General features: G+C 41.3%; 1 protein-coding gene across 5 annotated transcripts in view; it reads left to right on the forward strand.

The window, feature by feature from the left end:
- PAG1 (phosphoprotein membrane anchor with glycosphingolipid microdomains 1) overlaps nucleotides 1-20347 on the forward strand; it is a 109508-nt gene that overhangs the window by 19136 nt on the left and 70025 nt on the right. For all 5 annotated transcript variants that reach the window (XM_063391944.1, XM_063391943.1, XM_063391954.1 and 2 more), the window contains exon 2: nucleotides 6920-6979. The gene's annotated coding sequence lies outside the window, so the exon portion shown is untranslated. The remainder of the gene's footprint in view (nucleotides 1-6919; nucleotides 6980-20347) is intronic.

Consider the following 20347-nt stretch of genomic DNA (forward strand, 5'->3'; position numbering starts at 1 on the left):
TTCATGATACAGACTCTTTTGTCTAGTTCTGCCAAAAGATGGTCTCTTCTGACTTCTGCTTTTGACTTAGACCTGTTTCATTTCTACCTTTGCATTGTTTATCTTCCCCTGAGCTTTATTCTTGCATGTTTTCCTCACAGTTACAGCTCCCCAAAGTGTATATCTCCCTGCAGCTGCTCTTCCCATCTTAACAATCTGTTGTATATTTTTGCTTTTTGTCCCAAAGGACTTATGTTGCTTTCCTGCCATTCACTTGATGCCTCGTTGTTGCCAGTCTCCTGCCCAGCCTTCCAGGCCCGTTCTGCTGCCTCCTTAGCTCTGTGTCCTGTCTCTGAGAGTGCCACTCTCCCTTGTACCAGCTGTATCTTGGATGGGTCTCAGCCCACCCTGTTCTCATCCAAGTAACTCCTGATTTCTCTCCCCTTTTCACCCAGATTTTTCTCCTTGGATTTTGCCTAGATTGATTGACTCTCACTGTCTTTCCTCCTTATTCCCTTGCCCTCTTTCATCTAGCTTTTCTCCCAGAATCCCCAGCCAAACTTCCTTGCCTGTTCTTATCCATCATTTTGCCCACACATGTCTCAATCCCAGTTTTTCTCCTTTTTCCTTACTTTTCTCCAATTTCCTTACTCTTGTTCCTGTTCTCACAGGAGTGCATCTATCTCATTTCGGAAGGCAGTAAAAAGCATCTCTCTGATGTAAAGCTTTTTCCTGGGTCTTGTCCAGTCCTTTCTTCAAAGAGTTGAGATACTTGAGCTTCTCAAAGAAAAAGACTTTTTAACTTGTGCAGTGAAAAGTGCTTTTCTTTGGCTTTATTTTCAAAAAATATATGCCTGGCTTTAGTGGAGATACCCAAAATTACACGTAGCATGAAGCTGCATTTTTAACAATTGAAAATTATCAGGAAAGGGGAAAGTGGCTAACAGCTGTAACAGGCAGCATCGCTGCTGTAGTTATCATCACAAAATGCCAATTTGAGTTTGAAGTCCTTTCTCACAACATATTGGCAAGTATATAGTCTTGGCAAGAGTTAATATGATGCTGCAAATTTTACGAAGTTCCCAGTAGAGTGAGTTGCCTAAGGAGGAGGCAGCACATGAGCAGTGAACTGCTGCCTGCCTTGCTCCTTTGTAAGAGTTGAGGAGTGTGAGCCCCACTTAGGAGCTGGGCATGGTTTGTGAGTCCCTTGATGCTAGAATTGTGTGTATCTTCTTATCATCTTTTCTCTAAGACTAGTTCTAGATATGTAAATTAAAAACAAATAAACAAAAACCACCAAAAAAACAAAATAAAAACAACACCAACAAAAGAAACCCCCAGAAAACTAACCAAACAAACAAACAAAAAACCAAAAAAACCCCAAACAACAACAACAAAAAAACCCCACAACACACCTCACAAATTACACCAGCTTGTATCACCACGGTCTTACTATTTTATGGAAGGGCTAGACTGTGATGCTGATATCTGGAAAAGGATTAGTGATGTAACAGAAAATACACAGCTGTTGAAATAGATATTTGAATTTTTAATGGATAAACTTGTAAAGCAGCTTCACCAGCCTTATATTGTTCAAGGTCTGTCTCCGTCTATCATGTACTTTTTCACAGTAGAGTGAAGACATGATCCCCAGGGAGTTAATAAAATTCTTTCATCTCAGGGAAAAAAGTGAAAGGAAAAATGAGCTACAGAAGATTTGCCTGTGACATTTAAAGTCCAAATCGGAGTTTGTCTGAGTAATTTATCTTTGGGTATTTGCAGGAGGGAGTGTAGGAGAATATGAATGAGGGCATCTTAGTTATGTCTGAGCTTTCTGATAGCTGAAAAGAATTTTGGGGCTCTGTGTGGCTAGAAGGTCTATCTGTGTAATCTCTGCTCCAGCAGATGGAAGATAACATTAGGAGGAGTACTTTAATTATCAAAGCATGGGAATTACTCCAGTGCAGTATTACCCTGAGACACCACTTTCCTTCAGAGTGACAGGTGATGTGTTTCTAGGATGTTAGAGAGAGCTCATTTGCCCCTGCTGCACTGAACATGTGAAATACACCATATTTTTTTCTGGCAGCATTAAACCTGTCCACAGTCTGTTGTTGGGAAAGATGAAGTAGAAAGACCTTGCAAATATGGTGGTTTAGATTCTGGGAGTCTGAGTTCAACAAGCGAGGTAGAAATGAAAGCAAGCTTTGAAATTTAGGGTGTAAGGTACAGGGCCATCAGCTTGTGAACAACGGTGTGCTAAGCTGAGGGCCAGATTGTTGGGCCAGATCATTTGCTTAAACAATATACTCCTGCTAAGCTGAGGGCCAGATCGTTTGATTAAACAATCCCCTTCTGCTTGCCTTAGGTAATGGGACATTTCTATTGGCTGAATGAAAATGTTGTTATCTTGTATCAGATTGGTTGGTCCAACTCATACTATTCAACTTGGAAAGATATTTAATGTATGGTATTTGGGACCTCGCTCTCTGTTCCTGCTCTCCTGGCCTGCTTTAGCTGTGCCCAGCAGCTACAAGCAAGGCCCTCACAATAAACCACGTGCTACCCCTGCTACTTTGCTTATAGAGATACTTTGTCCCCGACTCTACCATCACGGAGATGCTCCTTCAGTCTGTATCAATTGCTGGTGAGAAAGAAATGAAAATACAGCATATCCTTGCAGAGAACATAACAAGTACAAAGGCATTGAAGGAAGAGGGTGTGTTTTTCAATTTGACTTCTTTCACAATCTGCTTAGATTCTTTGAGTTCCTATGAATTACTTTTTGAAACATGTAGAAGATGATTAGACTGACATAAACTGAAAACTTCCTGCATGGAGAGATTCTTTCTCAAAGCATGTAGCAATTTCCATTTCCCTCTGCTGTTAGATCTCTGCTCACACAGGTGTTTGTGCAACCTCACACTTCTGTCAAGCCCTCTTTGCAATGTGCTGTGTTGCATGTGAACCTACCAACAGTCCTGCATCCAGACCTTCCTTTAACTTCGAGGAATAACATTCAGCATGTTCTTGTGGGTATCAGCAGTTAACTAACAGAGGCACTTCAGCCTTCTGTGACTGCCTACAGCTTGGTGTTACTTCTGTGTGTCTGGGGAGGCAGCTCTGAGTGTCAGCCCTTGCTTGGAGGGAGGATGAGGAGGGATTGTGCAGCCATGGGGATTATGGTTCAGCAGGGTGTCCTGTGGTACCTGGGAAAATGTGGGCTGGGGCAGACAGTGCCTGTGCTCTTCTGCACTGGAGCGTGTTCTGGCCCACAGGAGGAGCATGCACCTGCTGCATGGCACTTTTGGGGAGATTGCTGTGCTTCCAGATGGCAAGGCTGCAGCACGCTGTTTGTTCTTCAGCCTCTGCTTGTTTCTCAGCTGCTTTTCTCCACAGTTGCACATCACAGAGTCACATGAAATACAGCTTTTTCACCAGCTGTTTGCTTTTGAAAAGGCTGGAAGGAATGTCCAATGAGGGGCAGCTAAGGACGTTGGGTTTCTCTAGTTTGGAGAAAAGGAGGCTGCGGAGCAACCTCACTGCTCCCTACAACTTCCTGAGCATGAGAAGTGGAAAAGAAGCTGTGCTTTCTTCTCCCTGTTATTCAGTGATAGGATGCATGGGAAATGGTTCACAGCTGTGTCAAGGGAGGATCAGACAATGGGAAGCATTTCTTTACCAAGAGGATGGTCAAAGACTAGAACAGGCTTCCTAGGGAGGTGGTTGATGTCCCAAGCGTCTGTGTCTGAGTGACACTTGGATGATGCCCTTAACTTTTAGTCAGCTCTGAACTGATCTGGCAGATGGACTTAGTGATTGTTGCAGGTCCTTTCAATTGAAATATTCAGTTCTGTTCTATTTTACAGTCTTGACACTGGCAGTGGAATTCACCTGTGCTAATGATACATGGCAGACCATGAGGTTAGCAAAAACCATGCCTGAGCCCATACTTCCCTCAATCACCACTCCTTTTGCTTTGAAGGAGGTCATTTGAGCCCATTCCTCCATGCAAGAGATGCATTTCCTAACCTATCCATGCTTATCAGTGCAGATTAGGGTAGACAGTTTGTGTCTGTCACGCCTCCATCCAAGTTCACAGAGATGTTTAGAGATCTTTTTTATTTTTAGAGGTGGCAAATACTCAGGTAGGTTGTCTCACTGTCCATCCATGTGGATCACTGTGTATGAACTTGCCCCTTTTCCCACGTAACTACTGTAGCCTCCCTGGTGGCATTAACTTACATTTGTACAAGCAGTCTGTGCTTTGTTCCTCAGGAACAGTCAGGTTTTGGGCTGGGTTTCTGAAATGAGGTGAAGAACTACTTTTTGTGGAGTCTTCCACCATAATTAATAGGTGCATGTTGATATCCACCCAGTTACAACCTTTATCACTACTACTTGCTTGAGCCTGTTTTTTGAGATGAACTTCCTTATCTTAGCTCACGTCACATCTTCAGGAAATGCTGCTATAGTGATGCCACTGCTGGTTTTTGCTGTCTTTTGGGGTTTACCAGCACCAAAAAATACAGGTGGGACACTGTAAACTGTTGAGATTCTGAATGTCAAACCTCAAGATCCTGTTACAAAGAAGTTAAGACAGCAGGTGGGTTATTCTGCAAGATATGATTAAGATGAACATGTTTATTACTTCTAAAATATTTTGTCTGTTTTAATATTTATGAAGCTATTCCTGAATTAAGTAACTTCTTTAAACTTATTTTTCTTCTAATACCTGAACATGGCTGTGTGTAATTGGCATGTGATTAATACATCTGATGGAGTTTTAGTCTTGAATGTGACTCCTTTGACACGCTTTCTGCCTTTTTTTCTGTTTGCTATTCATATTGGCCATCTGAGACACTTGTTGCATTTGTTGGGTATTTTTTTTTGCCATAACATTAATTTTTGTTTCATAGTTGATGGCGTTATTATTTTATCAAATAACCTGGTAAATTGGTACAGCAAGACTGCAGCAGCAGTGAAAGCACTGATGCTTTCTAATGGTGCACTTTACCTCTGCTCTGTTATTGCTGCCCATTTCATTATTTGCGAGTTGATTACAGCTGCATTTCTCAGGGGCTATGAAATATTCAGCAGCCCAGACTAGCCTAGGGAGAATTGCAGTCTTTGCAGCTGAACACCTGCCCTCTAAAGCAAAGAAAAACCAAAAAGTTCTTGTGCTTACAAGTGAGGGGGAAAATCCTTCTTTTCTTTAGCTTTCCCACAGCACCGACTCTAGGTACATGCTAATTAAAAATTGCTACTTTATTTATGCTTGTTATTGAATGGGGAGAAGAAAAAGAACAAATTCACAGCTACTGCATTTCTGCCATATTTGCCTGGCCACAGCAGAGAGGGAAAACAAATGTTGGTATAATTGGTTGTCTGTGTGTCAGTGTGAGGTAGTTGACGTTCAGGGTGGGATTGGGGGGGAAAAAAACCCTCTCTGCTAAGGGCAAAAATGAACACTACTAGTTATGTTCTCACACTGTGTCTCTCTGGGGTACTTGCCAGCAATGATTGACTGAAATGTGCAATATTTTACCAAGTAGGAAACAGATAAGATTTTTATAAACAGGATACTTCATCATTAAAGTGAAGAAACAATTGCTTTGACCTTGTCACTGAATGGGTAAGGCCAGCATTGTGATAATTGAGAATGTAGCTAAGCAACAGTTCTCCAGGAGCATGCACTGCTTTATTTTTAGTTGAGTACACCAGTACAGTGGGGGGACATGGGACACACACGGATATGAATGAGCAAAACAACTGGTTAATGATTACTAAAGGGAAAAAAAAATCTTTTTGCATGAAGTTTGAGTTGTAATATGTGCTCATACTGATTTTAATTTGGATTACATCAAAAGAAAGTAATTGAATCAATATATCCTTCTGTGGTCTGAACAGCAGATAGCCTGACAGTATCTCTGATTTCTTAAGCTGCTTTAGTAACTTGAGTTTCTTCTGAAAATTAATGATGTCGAAGAAATGACATATTCCCTTGGAAATAATCTATTTTATATCTGTTTCTCCTTACTTTGATGTTAATATACTTCCTAATCTTGCAGGTTAGTATTGCAGAGCCTAATTTGTTTGTTGCTTTAATTTTGGTTTAAACCAGTCTTAAATACCCTAGTGAGCTAGTCTCCTACAAAGTTAACCGTGTAAGACCCTTTAAATCTGAAATAAATGTCCAGGGAATGGAACATACTTTCTTCCAGCTATGTCAATTTACAAACCAAGTTAGTTAATTTTTCATGTAAGCAATGGGGAAAAAAACAAAGTCCAAAGTTAGTAATTTTTATTATGTAGGCATTGCAGGACAAATTGCCACCATATGGCCCCTCTGTTATCTCATAAACAAAAGTATGTGTTCCAAGGCGGGTGCCAAGGGAAAATCTGCCTCCTCTTTACCTCTCTTATCTGGTAAATCTCTCATCATTGACCTGGATGCTTTTTCTTCAGATATTAAACAGTACAATTGCTAAGTAACAATGAGTTTCTACCTATCCAACCAAGCAGTTACAGAAATCTCTCTGGAGATACCGTCACTATATGAGTATAAACTACCCTAACTTTACATATAGGAACCTTTAATTCTGATTTGGTCTATGACATTTTTTATTATTAGCAACATTGCATAGGTGAGAGAATAAAAAAATGTCCTAGTTCCTAGCCTAATTTTATCAGATCGTTAAAAGCCAAAAGATAGTTTACAGACAAAAATAATAAAGAGAAATTTAAAGACTGTATTAGTTACTCAAGGGTATTTTTAACATAGTAAGAAAACATTTTCCTCAGGTGCTTTTCTCTGGATATGATTTTAAATTTGATGACCCAGAGAGTGTAATGTATATTTTCATATTCTTAAAGTGTGGGATAATTGAATTTGGACTTGTGAATTTTTTTGATTTTTCTTTTTTTCTTTTCTGCCCAGGAGGAATCATTTGTCAATACTGTATCTCACTTGAGCATCAAGCCCTACAGAGACTACAAGGTAATTGTTTTACAACTGCTTTCTGTTTCCTGTGGTGGTCAGTTTGGTTTTAACTCATTTTCTGAAGACCCCTGTAATACCAGTGTAGAGCAACTGAGCTGGTGAGCAGCAATGTTACAAGTGGCTTTTACAGAAACTGTTGCTTACATTTTCACCATCCGTGGTGAGCTGTGTGAGGCTGCCAGTGTGCGTGTGTAAAACAAAGAAGTGACACATCTTGAAAATGCACTTCTTGTATTTGTGCCTTGAGAAGCGGTAGTGCCAGTCCCAGCTGAAGGGTAAAATCTGCTGAATATGGGTTTGTGTGTGGTCATTCAGGAGGCTGTTCCTTATCCCTCAGCATCCCATCTTTTAGCTGTTTTTTTTTCCTGGAGCTGCATGAGAGGCATCACGTGTCCTGCAGTGCTGCCACAGGCTTTCCTGCCCTGGAAGGTGGCTTCAGTCAGTGTCAGTGTTTTGCTCAAGCAAAGTGATGGCCATCTCACTGGAAATCAGTCTTAGCTCACTTTGCCAAGTTGACAAAAGCTGTTTCTGCTGTTGCCAGTCGTGGTAGGTTCTGCAGATCTTTACATCAATTGGCTCGTCTGAAACCCGTTTGGAAGCAAAGCTAATGAGGTCACCATGGGTGTGGACAGCAGCTGAACAACATAGGCTGCTGGGGGTTCGTAGTTCCTGTTCAAGTTACAAAGGTCTCCCACTGTTCTGGGTGCACAGAAGAATATTGTGGAAAGTTAGGAAGTTGGTGTGGGTGTCCAGTCTGCAGAGCAGAGCTGATACCTCTGCGTGGAGACCAACAACATCCTTCAGTGGGCAGGCTGGTGCTGCTTACATTCATTTACTGGAGGAATTATGAGGATTGAGCCATACCAAATTTATATTGGGTTGCCTCTTAAATAATGTCTCCCAGCCCCTGGCAAAAGGTAAATTTCAAGGACTGGAGTTAATTTTAATTCCAAGTGTCCCAGCCCTTGTGGGTGGCTGTTACTAGAAGTAGTATGGTACCAGACTGGACTTGACTTGATTGTATGTATTGCACACAATTAGTGTCTGAGTTGAGAAATACTGGGAAGATTTCAGGTCCCTTTCTCAACCCAGTAAGAGCCTTGAAACTTCACGAGGAATCAGTGCTTTGCTACTGCACACCAAGCAGGTGGTCTTCACTTAATGCATATTGATAGTGTTGCAAACAAAATCTTTCATGGTAACCCCACAGTGGTAACTGACCTGCTGCATGTTCCTAGCGTTTCCCAAAGGAAAGTTGGATTGTTCAGACAAGCTTAACTTTTTTAAGCCTAGACAGGTTTAACTTTTCCTTTGCAAAATGGAGTGCACTTCTCTGATAATGTACTTGGTTGCCACAACTTGTCTGACCAGGTGTCTTCTAAGCTACAGTGACTGGTTGTATGTGTGAATACTGAGTCCCTCTCTGTCTCTTTTTGTTACCTTTATGTAGGATAGAGATGCTTCAGTTCCAGATTTAAAGCTCATGAGAAAGACATAAATACAACATAAATATGGTTCATAGAATCATTAACATAGAAACCCGTGAGCTTCTACATACACCTTAGAGATAAAATTAATGTGAAATCAATTTATTACCACACATGCTTCTGGTGTCTTACCTTGTGGAAGCTAGAGGTCTGTGATAGTTGCCTTTAAATCTGTCAAAGATGAAGAATTTTATTCTGAACTCTCAGTTTCTGTGAAAGATACTCAGATCAGGAAATGAAACTCATCTGAAAGCTGAGGTCTTTCTCTTTGCTGTTGAGTAGCTCCTCACTTTTCAAACTCTGTTTGCAATAAAAATGTGTTGATGACTCTGAAGCGTATCTGAGGGACCTGTATAATCTGAACTCTTGCAGAGGCAATCAGAACTTGTGAACAGATATTATCATGCCCTGTAATCAGCATTAGACAGCAGCACAGTGCCATCTGAGGGCAGCTGTAGGTCCAGAGCATTATCATTTCAGTTAAAAGCTGGGAACCTTTGGGCTGGGAAAAAAAAAAAAAAAGTTTTATTTGGGTTCTAGGGTCCTTCAGAAATCTGGATGTACTTCTCTGATTTATAGTACAGCCCAGGAACAGCTGTTTGGCTGTGAGTGAAGCTGGAACGTGAGGACAGGATCCTTTTTCAACCAGCTGTGTTGTGGTGAAATAGTATGAATCTTTAGCCTGGCAGATTTTGGGCTGTGTAAGAAAAACAAATGACCTTTCCACAGGTCACTTGATGGGTATGGTTTGGAGTGCCTTCAGATGGACGTGCAGAGGCCAAGTGTGACAGGTGATAAAGGAGATCACTGAACTGAGGACTTTGTCCAGCCTGTCAGGAACCACATCTGTAGGCACTGCATGCTCAGACAGGTCTGGTGTTTCACTGAGAGGTTCCTCCCTGGGGTTCCTATGGCTTTCAAAGGCAACATCGAGAGGTTACAGCCAGTGTCAGTTTTAGGAGGCTTAATTATTCATTTAAATAGCATTGAAAGGATAAGAATGTGCGAGTTGAGTGGTCATGAGTCAAATGTCCAAGGTCAAGTGGTCCTGTCTTCTGGGGGCTGGCAGAAATATGTGTTGTGCACTCGTTTTTTTAGAAGCACAGGAATGGCTTCTAACACAGATACAGTGTGGTAGGGGGGTGAGGGATGTGTGAGGGATGAAGAGCAGGGTGGGGTCTCTTGGGTAGGTCTCTGTAGCAGGACAGCAGAGGTGTTGGCAGGTCATCCATCCCCTGTAACTTATATCTTGCAAAGAACATGCAGGACAGGTTTGTTCCACGTTTGTGGTGGCCATGGCTGGGCTCACACAGGTCTACCCGTGTTCCCAGTGTCTCTGGGACAGCTCTGGGCTCTCTGGCCTGGTGCTGGCATGGCAGAGGTGTAGGCCAGTGGCTGAAGGAAAATGTGTGAGCCAGGTGCCAGCTGGAGAGGGCTTGCTGGCATGGGAGCACTGCCAGGGCCCTGGCCATGGCCCTCGCCAGAAAGAGAGCCAGAAGGGATGAAGGGGTGCTTCTCTCAGAGTGACTTTGCACAGGATACATGGTTTGGTGCTTACAGCTCTGGCATTCTGCCTGTGTTGGAAATTACTGCTCTGCTTTCAGTTTCCTTTCTATTTTGCACCAAGCACCCAGGGATTGGGGTTTGTAGGTACTCAGAATCAATAGAAATCCATGCAAGTGTCAGCCTCAGGCTTTTCCTTTTTGCCTGTGTGGGTTTTGAGGAGTGGGTGTGGGGCCTGTTTGTTTGTTTACAGGTTGAGTTTGTGGGGGGTGTTTGCTCCTTTTTTGTTTGTTTGTTCTAGAAGTCCCCTCTTCTTGTCTTTATAATTTCATTTTCTTTGAGTTGGCAAAAGCATTTTCTGTCAGTGTTGATGTTAATGGGCTCCACCGTGTTGGCTGGCTCAAGATACCTTGTCCTTGTGCCACCAGTAGCTTCTGCACGTCTGCAGGTGTCTTTGCCTGAGATGTCAGGTTTTCCCTCTGCTTCCTTTAGGAAGTTGCCCTTCCAGATGGCTGGCTCTCCTGCAGGAGTAAGCACCCCCAGGCAAGGGCACTCAGCTGCAGCTCCTCAGTCTGAAAGGGTCATAAATACATGGAAGTTTGTGCTTTTCATTATACTGAACCTAACAGGAGGAGCTGCCTTGTCAGCAAGCTCCCATGGGGAGGATCTGCCCTAAAAGGTTTGGATAACAGCAGGGGGGTGGAAAAATCCCCTTTCAGAGCAGTGCCCATGAGATAAATGTCGGTGACTTGGAGTCAGGGATCTCAGAGGTCATCCATGGGTCTGACTGCTGCCTGCTAGTTTGTCTTCACCTCTTTGTTTTTGCTGTTTGTCTGGCCATGCTGCTGAACTTGGAGTGCCTGTGGCTTTCATGGGAGCTCCTAGGAGCACTGGCAGCTTGTCCCTTGTCCCAAAATAACCTATCCATCTCCTCATCGTTTTCCAGCATGAGATCTATGTTTTCAAGGAACACAGTGGGAAGGCAGCATTTTTGAGGAGGTGAGGATGGGTGAGTCCCCAGCCCAGCAGGCCATCAGTGGCCTGGGAGGGGAGTGTGTCAGATGTGTCTGATGGGCTGTCAGCAGGGCCTGAGTGCTGCTGCCTGGTACAGCCCAAGCTTTCCTGGTGATGAAGGGCACATGGAAGGAAGGAAGGAGTGTAGGAGTCAAACTTCTCCAAATTCAATAAGCTGTGGAAGGACAAGTGAGCAGTGGTTCCTTCAATGCTGCTTCCTGTGTGGTACAGTTCACAAAACCAGCCCTTCTGGGGCATAATGCAAAGGAATTTAAGAACTGTCCCATGGCAGGAGTTAGCCCTGTTTATTTAGACAGGTCCTGGAGAAGCAGAGTGATTCAAATATTCCTGTGATGAGTTTGCATCTGGGCATGGTAGGGGACTGAACCAGGAGCTGCAGTGGCTGCAGAAACAGGCTTACATTGCAGGAATGACTCAGATGATTACAGAGCTGCATGAATGATTAATTTACCCTGCTTTTGTTTCACTTTTGATCCTGGGTCCTTTGGGAAAAAAAGAAAAAGGCGATTTTGGAAGATGTTTTTAAAATAACACACAAGTCAGTTGTAATAACAGCTTTACTGCGCAGATGTGCACCAGCACCACTCCAAGAGGAACAGAATAGAAAAATCACTTGCTACTATTTTTCTGTAGCATGAATATTTGAAATTTGTAGACAAATGATCACCCAATACTTTGCAATCAGAACATTTATTCACATTTTAGGAGAACAGTATTATTAATCTTCAAATAGGATAGAGAGTGGTATAGTGGTAGTGCTTTCTTAATAACCCTCTTTTAAGCTCAGTGTAGAAAGAATTTGTTTTGTTATTAAAATTACTCCACATATTTGAGACAAACTTCAGCTGAACAACTGCCTAATACGTGCTAGACACATATTGATTTTTTTGTCTTAGCCCAACGTTTCCCCTGGGCATCATATTATTTATTCATAAAGCAGAAATGATGTCTGACAGGCAGTTAGAGGGGTGTAGAGCTGTAGCCCAGAAACAATGTGAAAAGCTTTGCAAGGACCCCAAGAAATCAATGTGCTGATGCTAAAGAGCAGCCTTTTAATTCTAAGCACACATTCTTGCAATCATTTAGTGTGGAACAGGAAATTTAAATAACAAATAGTTACTATTAAAACTGCAGGCCTAAATTTTCATTCATCTTTATTCTAATTATCCAAGCCAAGGCACTGAAGGCAGCTAGCCAAGGCCAGACACCTCTTAGCCATGACACAGGCTTGCTGCTCTAGCCCTGATTTGCACATTTGTATGTAAATTTCTGTTGGAAGTAAGATATTTCTATCCATAAAGATTTAGAACCCAAATGTATTTCAGAGAGCCAGGACATTCCTAAAATGTGCATGATTCATCACCACTTACTCTGATTGAGTGTTAGACTGGTGTCTGTACAGCAGAGTAAAATAATAAATAGCTGGTATTTTTAGAATGCAGTTTGAAATATTTTGATAAGTTAGTCATTGTGATAGACCTGTTTGAAAAAAAAAATCAGGCCAAATGAGATTTGTTCTGATTTTGTTCATTCAAAACTAGATCACAGCATAGTATCAAACAGTATTTGCTGGTAGAAAATATATTTTATTTCCAATAATGTTTTTTCTACTGAAAAAAAATCAAACTATCAGATAATCTTAGGAAAAATTTAATCTGATCTTATACCTCTCTCAACAAGATAAATAACTACTGAGGTATTATATTTGAAATGCAATGAACATCTAAACATCTGGTCCAATCAGGCCACTATGGAATTTGTTTCTTGTTCTTTAAAACACAGATAATGCAGTCAAAAAATAGCATGTCATCGTGTAATTAAATATTTCATCTTGATGTATAAGCACAAGGGAGCTGAACTAAATTTGTTCTGGCATTTCTTGACTTTCTAGGACTTGACTTTGAACCTTTTTCTTCTTTGATATATATTGAATTGGGGATTTCAAAATTTGCTTTGCATATTTTGAGGGGGGAGGGGAAATGTAAGGAAAGAATTCATTTCTACTCTATACACATGAAAATTATTGTCTTTCTTGTGGTTAATAAGAAGGTTGTGGTACGTACAGTGAAACCAAGACACACATTACCCTTGTGAAGCCAAGAAGTTCACATGTACTCCTTAAACTGGTCTGCAGAACACCTTGTAGTTGTTTTCCCTGGGGAAGGCTTTGACCTCTTCAATCATGAAGAATCACAATAAATCCAATTTTAAATCACTCAGCTGGGACAGCATAATCTGAGTCCATCCACAGCAAGTAAGAGTGTCTGAAATATATACACATTTGTATTTTTTCCCTGGGAACTGGTATGTTTTAAAGAAAAGAGAGAAGTGTTATCTTCTAGGAAATCAAGTGTGTGAACTTTCACATGTAGTGTTCTGAGGTATGATGGCATTGGGAACGCATTACATTGACTATGCTTGTATTTCATGGATTTGAAAACCTAATTTCAGTTGACTCAATCTGAAGAAAGTGTAGCAAACCCAGCATTTTTCTGGGCTATTGTACACATTGCGATGAGCTTATTTTTAATGCCTGCTATCTGATGAGAACATGAAGTCATAAAAATACTTAATTTCCCCAAAAAGGATGCATTTTTATTTGCTCTTGCCAGTACTTTTGAATGCTGCCAATAACTTGCAAGAGTTGCTGTGTATTTACAAGTAGGTTTTAAATAACAAATTTACAGCATAGCATTACAGGTGACAGTGTTATGTAGTGGCTTTTAAATGTCACTTTTCCAAACTGTTAAATTACAGCTGTAATAATAATTCTTTTAATCTATTTGGATAGCTGATAGCCAGACAGTTAATGAGGTTTGTTCATCAAAAGCTAAACTGCATTTTCCTGCCTCTCTGAATTCTTTTTCTCGATGTAGTCCTGTCCTTCCTGTTGTCAGGAACATAACTCTTGGCTTTTGACAGCAGGGGAGTACCCACCCCAGATAAAGCACTAAAAGATGAATACAGGCATTTTCTGCTTCACCAGCCTGCAGTGCTCCTCAGGACACCCAGGGAGATGATGTGTGCACCAGAGCTGCTCTGCTTGCCTGAGGTCCAGCTCTGGTCAGCACAGGGAAGTGGCTTCCTTTGGGACACGGTTCATTTAACATATTTTGAAGCCTTATTTATTGTGTGGTGAGTTGTGTCTTATAAAAACCTTACAGGATGCTTTAGTCTGAGAGTGAGGGTCTGGTTGTGGGGTGGAGTTCAGTTTCAGGATGGCACACACAGGCTGAGATCCTTTCTGAGCAGCTGTGTCTTCACGTGGCTCAGCATCTGCCTTGGAGTCAGTGGAGCTCATCCCTGTGTCCCACAGAGCTGGGAAGCACTGCTGGTCTCCCTGAGCCAGGCTCTGCTTGGTGGGATCCCTGACAGTGGGTGAAAGCCTGGGCTGGATGTGACACAGTATTTGTGTTACCAGGATGCTGGGACTCCAGCTGGTGTGCTTTCCCCATCAATTTATGGCAGTGGTACATAGCTGCCTGGTATGTTACCTCCTGGCTTGCTTTCTAGTGCTGATTACGCAATTTAAAGGACTCAGTGAAGAACACTAAGCAAAATAATCAAAGATAGTCCACGTTTTTAACAGGCATTGTGTTGTTAAGGTTTGCATGAATACAGTGCAGCACAGCAAAAAGGATTTTCTTAACTTTATGATATTGTTGTGTTCCTAAAATTGATTTCTTCTGATGCTTTGCTGGAACCTTTGATGAAAAATGGTTTGTTTGTAAACCACTGTTAAAAAGGCCTTGTATGGGAAGATGATGTCTGCTGCTGTTTTCTATTTTTTACCTTCTTGTTTCTGTAATTTACCTAATGTGACAATAATTTACCTAATGACAACACATCTTTGGTAAAACACCTAGCCTTACCCAACAAACAGGTATTTTCAGAGGATGGCAAACACCAGTCCATCTCATGGGTCAGTTGGATAAATAAAAGGCTGCACTGCTGTTGAGACCATCATCTGCCGAGAGGCAAACGTGTTTTAAAACCAAGGTTTGCTTTGAGCTCAAATGGGCCCCTTAGCCACTGCTATTTTAACTTGGTAAATAGCTGAGCTCAGGAGGTGACAGAAAAAATACTACCTTAAATATTTTGTGACAGAATTAAATAGCAAGTACCTTTGTAAATCTGTTTATAGAAGACCAAATTTGTCATGGAATGCAGAAGTTTCCAGCTGTTATGTACAGATATTTTAGGAGTCATTAGAAGATTGTAATTCCTTGTAACAACCAACACAGTTAACAATGTCCTGATCTTAAAAAATGAACCATGAAAGTTGTTGAATAAGGTGTTCTTTTTCCTCCAGAGATGTGACTGAGACAAGTTTAAGAACCAGCCCTAGGGATGCCTGTGGCCATGAAGCAATGCCATCCTTCAGTCCACATGTCAAGCATGGTCCACATATAGCTTATGTAACTTTTACTATGTTAAAACCTGCTGTTAAAAGAAACTTGTTGTCTGTAAGTGTTTCTGTAATGTTCATGTATTTCTCTCTATAATAGTAGAAAGAAGCAGTCTGATTTCATATCCAAAGCCCTTCCAGCCCATGCATTTGCAATACCAGCTTTGTCACTGACCTGCTGGTATTCAAAACAGCATCCACAGGATTTATTCATTGCTACACTGAAGTTAAGGATGAGCTGTGGACAGACATCAACACACTTAACCTCATTTACTCCTTTTAAATCCCTTCTTAGTCTTCTCTGCCATAATCTCTGGGAAAAAAAAAAAAAGAAAATAGAAGTAGGTTAGTGATGTGTTACAGCCACTGCCTCTTATGTTGACTGATGCAGTCTCTTTGTTTTCTCCTACTTCCCTGTCAACAATCCATATCCACTTACTGGACTTGTTTTTAGATGTTTAAATGTGGCGTTCCAGGTGAAAATTATCTTTTTTTGTTCTCACTGAGCACAGCTCTCAGTGTGTTTCTACCCTGCCTGGGACTGCTAGGTGAGGTCTCCAGCACAAGGGCCACCAAGCTGGTTAGGGAGATAAAGCACCTTTCCTAGGAGGAGAAGCTGAGAGAATTGAGATGGTTCAGCCTGTAAAAGAGAAGGCTTCAGGGTGATTTAATTGTGGCCTTCCAGTACCTTAAGGGAGGCTGCAAAAAAGATGCAGAAGGATTTTTTACAAGAGCATATAGTGGCAGGACAAGGGGGAATGGCTTCAAATTGTATGAGAGTAGGTTTAGATTAGATGTCAGGAAAAAATGCTTTACTATGGGGGTGACACTGGAACAGATTTCCTAGAAAAGTTGTGGATGCCCCAGCCCTGGAAGTGTCCAAGGCCATGTTGGATGGGTTTCTGAGCAGCCTAATGGAGTGAAAGGGGTCCCTGCCCGTGGCAGGGGATTGGAACTTGGTAATCTTTAAGGTCCCTTCCAACCCAGGCTGTTCTATCATCCTGTGATTCCATGTTACCATAACACAGTGAAGAGAATATAACTGTGATGGCTCTGTGCTTCACTACTGTAACAGACTTTTTTACAGCATTGTGTGAAGAAAACAAATATTATCTTACAATAAAGGTGAAAAATGATGGCATATGTCCTTAATAAGGAATGTTCTTAAAATTTTCCAATAATTATGAAATATCTGAGCTGAAATACAAGTATTTCCTTTTCTTTAAGAAAAGAAGGGCTTGTGGCATTCCCTAGTATTTCACATCTCTTAGAGCTTCCATTTGCAGATGTATGTTCAGCACTGCTGCACATCAGGAGCTTGGGAAATTAAGATTTGAGTATGGATGGGACATTGCCTCAGTATTTTCCCAGGCATCTCATTGCTAGAACCTACATTACTGGTTTAATCCTCACACCTTCTCAGGTCTCCTGTGGTGGTGACTTTTTGCCTTCCATGACAATCATGGAAGAAAGGGAGCACAGTCCTAAGGGCTGGCAATACTCAGATAAATGGTGATATAGGAGCCTTCAGCTGCACTACTGTGTAGAGCATCAGCTTTCACGTGAGGGCGTGGTGTGTGCCTGGGCTTAAGGGCAGGCTCAGGCAGGACTGCAGGCATCAGGAGCTGTGTTTTCAGGGCAGCATGGGTTTTGCCACATTCAGGCACACGTGTTTGGCAGAGTCATGGGCTCTGTGTGTTGGCCCACCTTTTGGGAGAGCATCAGCCTGCACAAATTTGGGTAGTTTTGCTCTGGAATCACAAAAGGTTCATCCTCACCTGCAACATTTACAGAGGATTTTACATCTGTGTTATTGAAATATAAATATAAATATATAAATGCATGATTTTTTTACATAAAACACCTTACAGCTGTTACTACTCAGTAGTTTTCTTAACATTTAGTTAAATTTCAGTAAGGGTTATATTAATTGAAATAGTATATTTAGTCAGCAAATATTTATTGAGGCTAAGTAGCCTTCCTGTAGATTGTACACTCTGTAGTGTGCTGTTAAAAGTATTTACTTCTTTTTATTGAAATGTTAGGCTTATACACAATACATGCTACTGTAGGGTGGGATAAAGTTCTAGCTACTATTTGGGATAGGAATATTGGAATTGCCATTGAATCAATTATTTTAATGTCTCTGTTAGCAAATCTGGGACTTGTACTCCTATTATACAGGGCTCCCTTCCTAAAATCATGCTAAATCTCAATATATGGCTTCTTTATATATATACAAGCATCGTGATTTTAAATGTTACTGTCTGCGACACTTTTGAAAGAAGTATACTCAGGAGAAACTAAAGTTCCTTTCCAGTGGTATAAATCCTCTTCATGGTATCTGTGGATGAGCTGTTATTCTCTCAGTAAAGCAGGTACTGTTGGAAGCTTGTGTCTTTGGCATGGAGAGCATCTCCATTTTGCCTGACAGACAGGAGGAATGCACCCATGGCGAGTTGGCTCAGCTGAAGATGGTGAATTAAGGTACTGTGTATTACTGGTGTGAAAGAGGATGTAGAGTGAAAAGGTACAATACACAAAGCTCAGTCTTTAAAAATAGATTAAACAATACATTTCTTGCTTATTGAAGAAGTAGTATAATTGGTCTGGAAAGGAAATAATTTAAACCCACAAAATGAGAAGTATGAGGTCAAGCTTTCCCAAACTGGATTAAAATACATTTGAAAGCAAGATCTCCAAGATGCAACGAATTTCACTGATTTTTGTTTCTCTGGAGAGTCGGAATTGGGCATCCATGTTCAGGGTTGAAGAAGAGTTCAGTAGCTGTGGGGCTCCAGCTGCAGGGACTCACTTCCCTGCACTGTCAGCAAGGCTGCCCATCATGATGGCCCTTTCTGTAGTGCTCACACTGGGTACTCCCTGCCCTGCTCAGAGCCTCTGTTCAGTTTAAACCAACATCAAGTCACAGCAGCTTGGGTCAGCAGTGGTTTGACCCTCAGTTATGTTCAGTGCTGCGACTAAAGCCTACTGTATCTCTCTCTGAGCTATTTTATACATGGCATAACTGCCACTTGGGAATTGAGACTGACTGTTGTTTATCAGTTCAATCAGTGAAATATCCACATGATATTTACCTAGTTCCTCTAAATGAAGTATTAAGCACTCTCTCTCCACCTTGACACCACTGGGAATGGGTGTGGGCTTCAGCTTTCAGCCTTACCTCTGCATGTTCTTATGTCTGTATATTAAGAGATGGCATATTGTCTGTAGCCATCAAAACCTTTTAACTTTTTAACTTTATGACCATCCATTGAACAGAGAAAGCTGCAAACATCCATTGAATAGAAACTTTCTTCAGGGCTAACAATGGACTTTTTTCAGAGCTACTGAAGCTGTAGTCTGCAACTTGCTGTGAGGTAACAGAAAAAGAGAATGGTAAGAAGCAGACTTATCAATATGCCATTGCTGTGTTCCTATTGAGAGGCCTTGTAAGTATGTCTTTGCAAATAATTGCCTTAAAGCTTTTAATGTTCTTGCACTGCAAGAAACTAAGCAACATTTTCAGTGCCTATTCACAGTAGGTACTCCTGGCATGTATTCCTGTAGTCCACATCAGGCAGAAATCCCCCTCGAATTAAATGGGCTTTTTGCCCAATACAGTCTTTCATTCTAACTGAATTAGCAGTAACAGACTTAACTATAAATTATTTTTTACTCTGGGCACATTCTCTAATAATTACCCTCCACTAGTAAATACTTAACTGTATCAGGGAGATACAAAAGCTTTTAACTTTGTTTAGCTCAGTAACTGTCTTTAACTTCAGGACTGGTTCTGTTGGAAGAGGAGTTAGGTTTGTTTTTATGGTAAGAAAGATCACTTTAAAAACAAACCTGAGGGTATAATTAGGACATTGCTTTATGAAATTACTACCTTATAATATGTGAAATTGGAAGTTCTTCCCCACTGTACACCTGCTTTAGAGATTGGGGTGGCCAGGCCTAGGAAGGCTAGGTTTGTGGTGGTTTTTTAATACTTTTTTCTTTCCAGGCATGCATTAGTACTGAGAAGAGGCTGATTCATGCTAGACTTCATTTTCAGTATGGATTTAATTCTGCCTGGAATCAGAGTAGTGAAACGTGCTGCATGGCAGCTGGCACAACAACATTTTTAATCAAATAATAGATTCCAGCTGGTGGGGACTCAAAGGGGTTCTGAAGCAGACATGACTTAATGCAGATCTTCCTTATTTCTCTAATAAAATGCATTAGCTTTGCATATGAAATAAGTGGAGAAGGAGAAGTGAAGAAAAGCAACTTTGTGGGTTTGCTAGAAACAAAACTAGCCATTATAACCCCGTGAATTGACTTAAACAAGGGATAGTGTGGGATTCTGAGGTCAGGGTGGCACTTAACTTGGACTCTTCTCACATACCATGAAAAGATTGGTTTGTAGGTGAGCTTGTGATTGCAAAAGTAATTTTCTGTCTTTGAATATTGCATTTTGTGCTCCTTAACCACCTGTGTTGTCACTGTCATGAGGACTCATCCTCACGTTAGCTGTCAGCCTCTTCCCCCTACTTACCTGGCTAGGTCACAGTGCAGTGGTGTGAACAATTACCCCAGCAGCTGACTGGGGGTCCTTTTGGTGTCACTGAAATGAATATTGTTTCAGACAGACCTTTTTCTCTGCTCTCTTGAGAAGCGTAAAAATTTCGATAGAATTCGCATAATGAGGATCTTATCGATACGTAGAGCTTAAACTGTAATTGTGCTGCAAAGCCAAATGTAATGGTACTGGAAAGGTCAGTGCATGCTGGAAAATGCATTTTCAGTGATTTTCCTTGTTAGTTTCTATCCCACTATCTAAGCTCAGTGCTTAGCCAGGACAAGCAATTCATTCTTCACTTGACGCTTACTGGGTCTTAGTTCATGCTATTGAAGGAAATGTCAAATGCCACAAAATCCCCA

This window comes from Prinia subflava, chromosome 1 (assembly GCF_021018805.1).
Source record: "Prinia subflava isolate CZ2003 ecotype Zambia chromosome 1, Cam_Psub_1.2, whole genome shotgun sequence".
Taxonomy (NCBI): domain Eukaryota; kingdom Metazoa; phylum Chordata; class Aves; order Passeriformes; family Cisticolidae; genus Prinia; species Prinia subflava.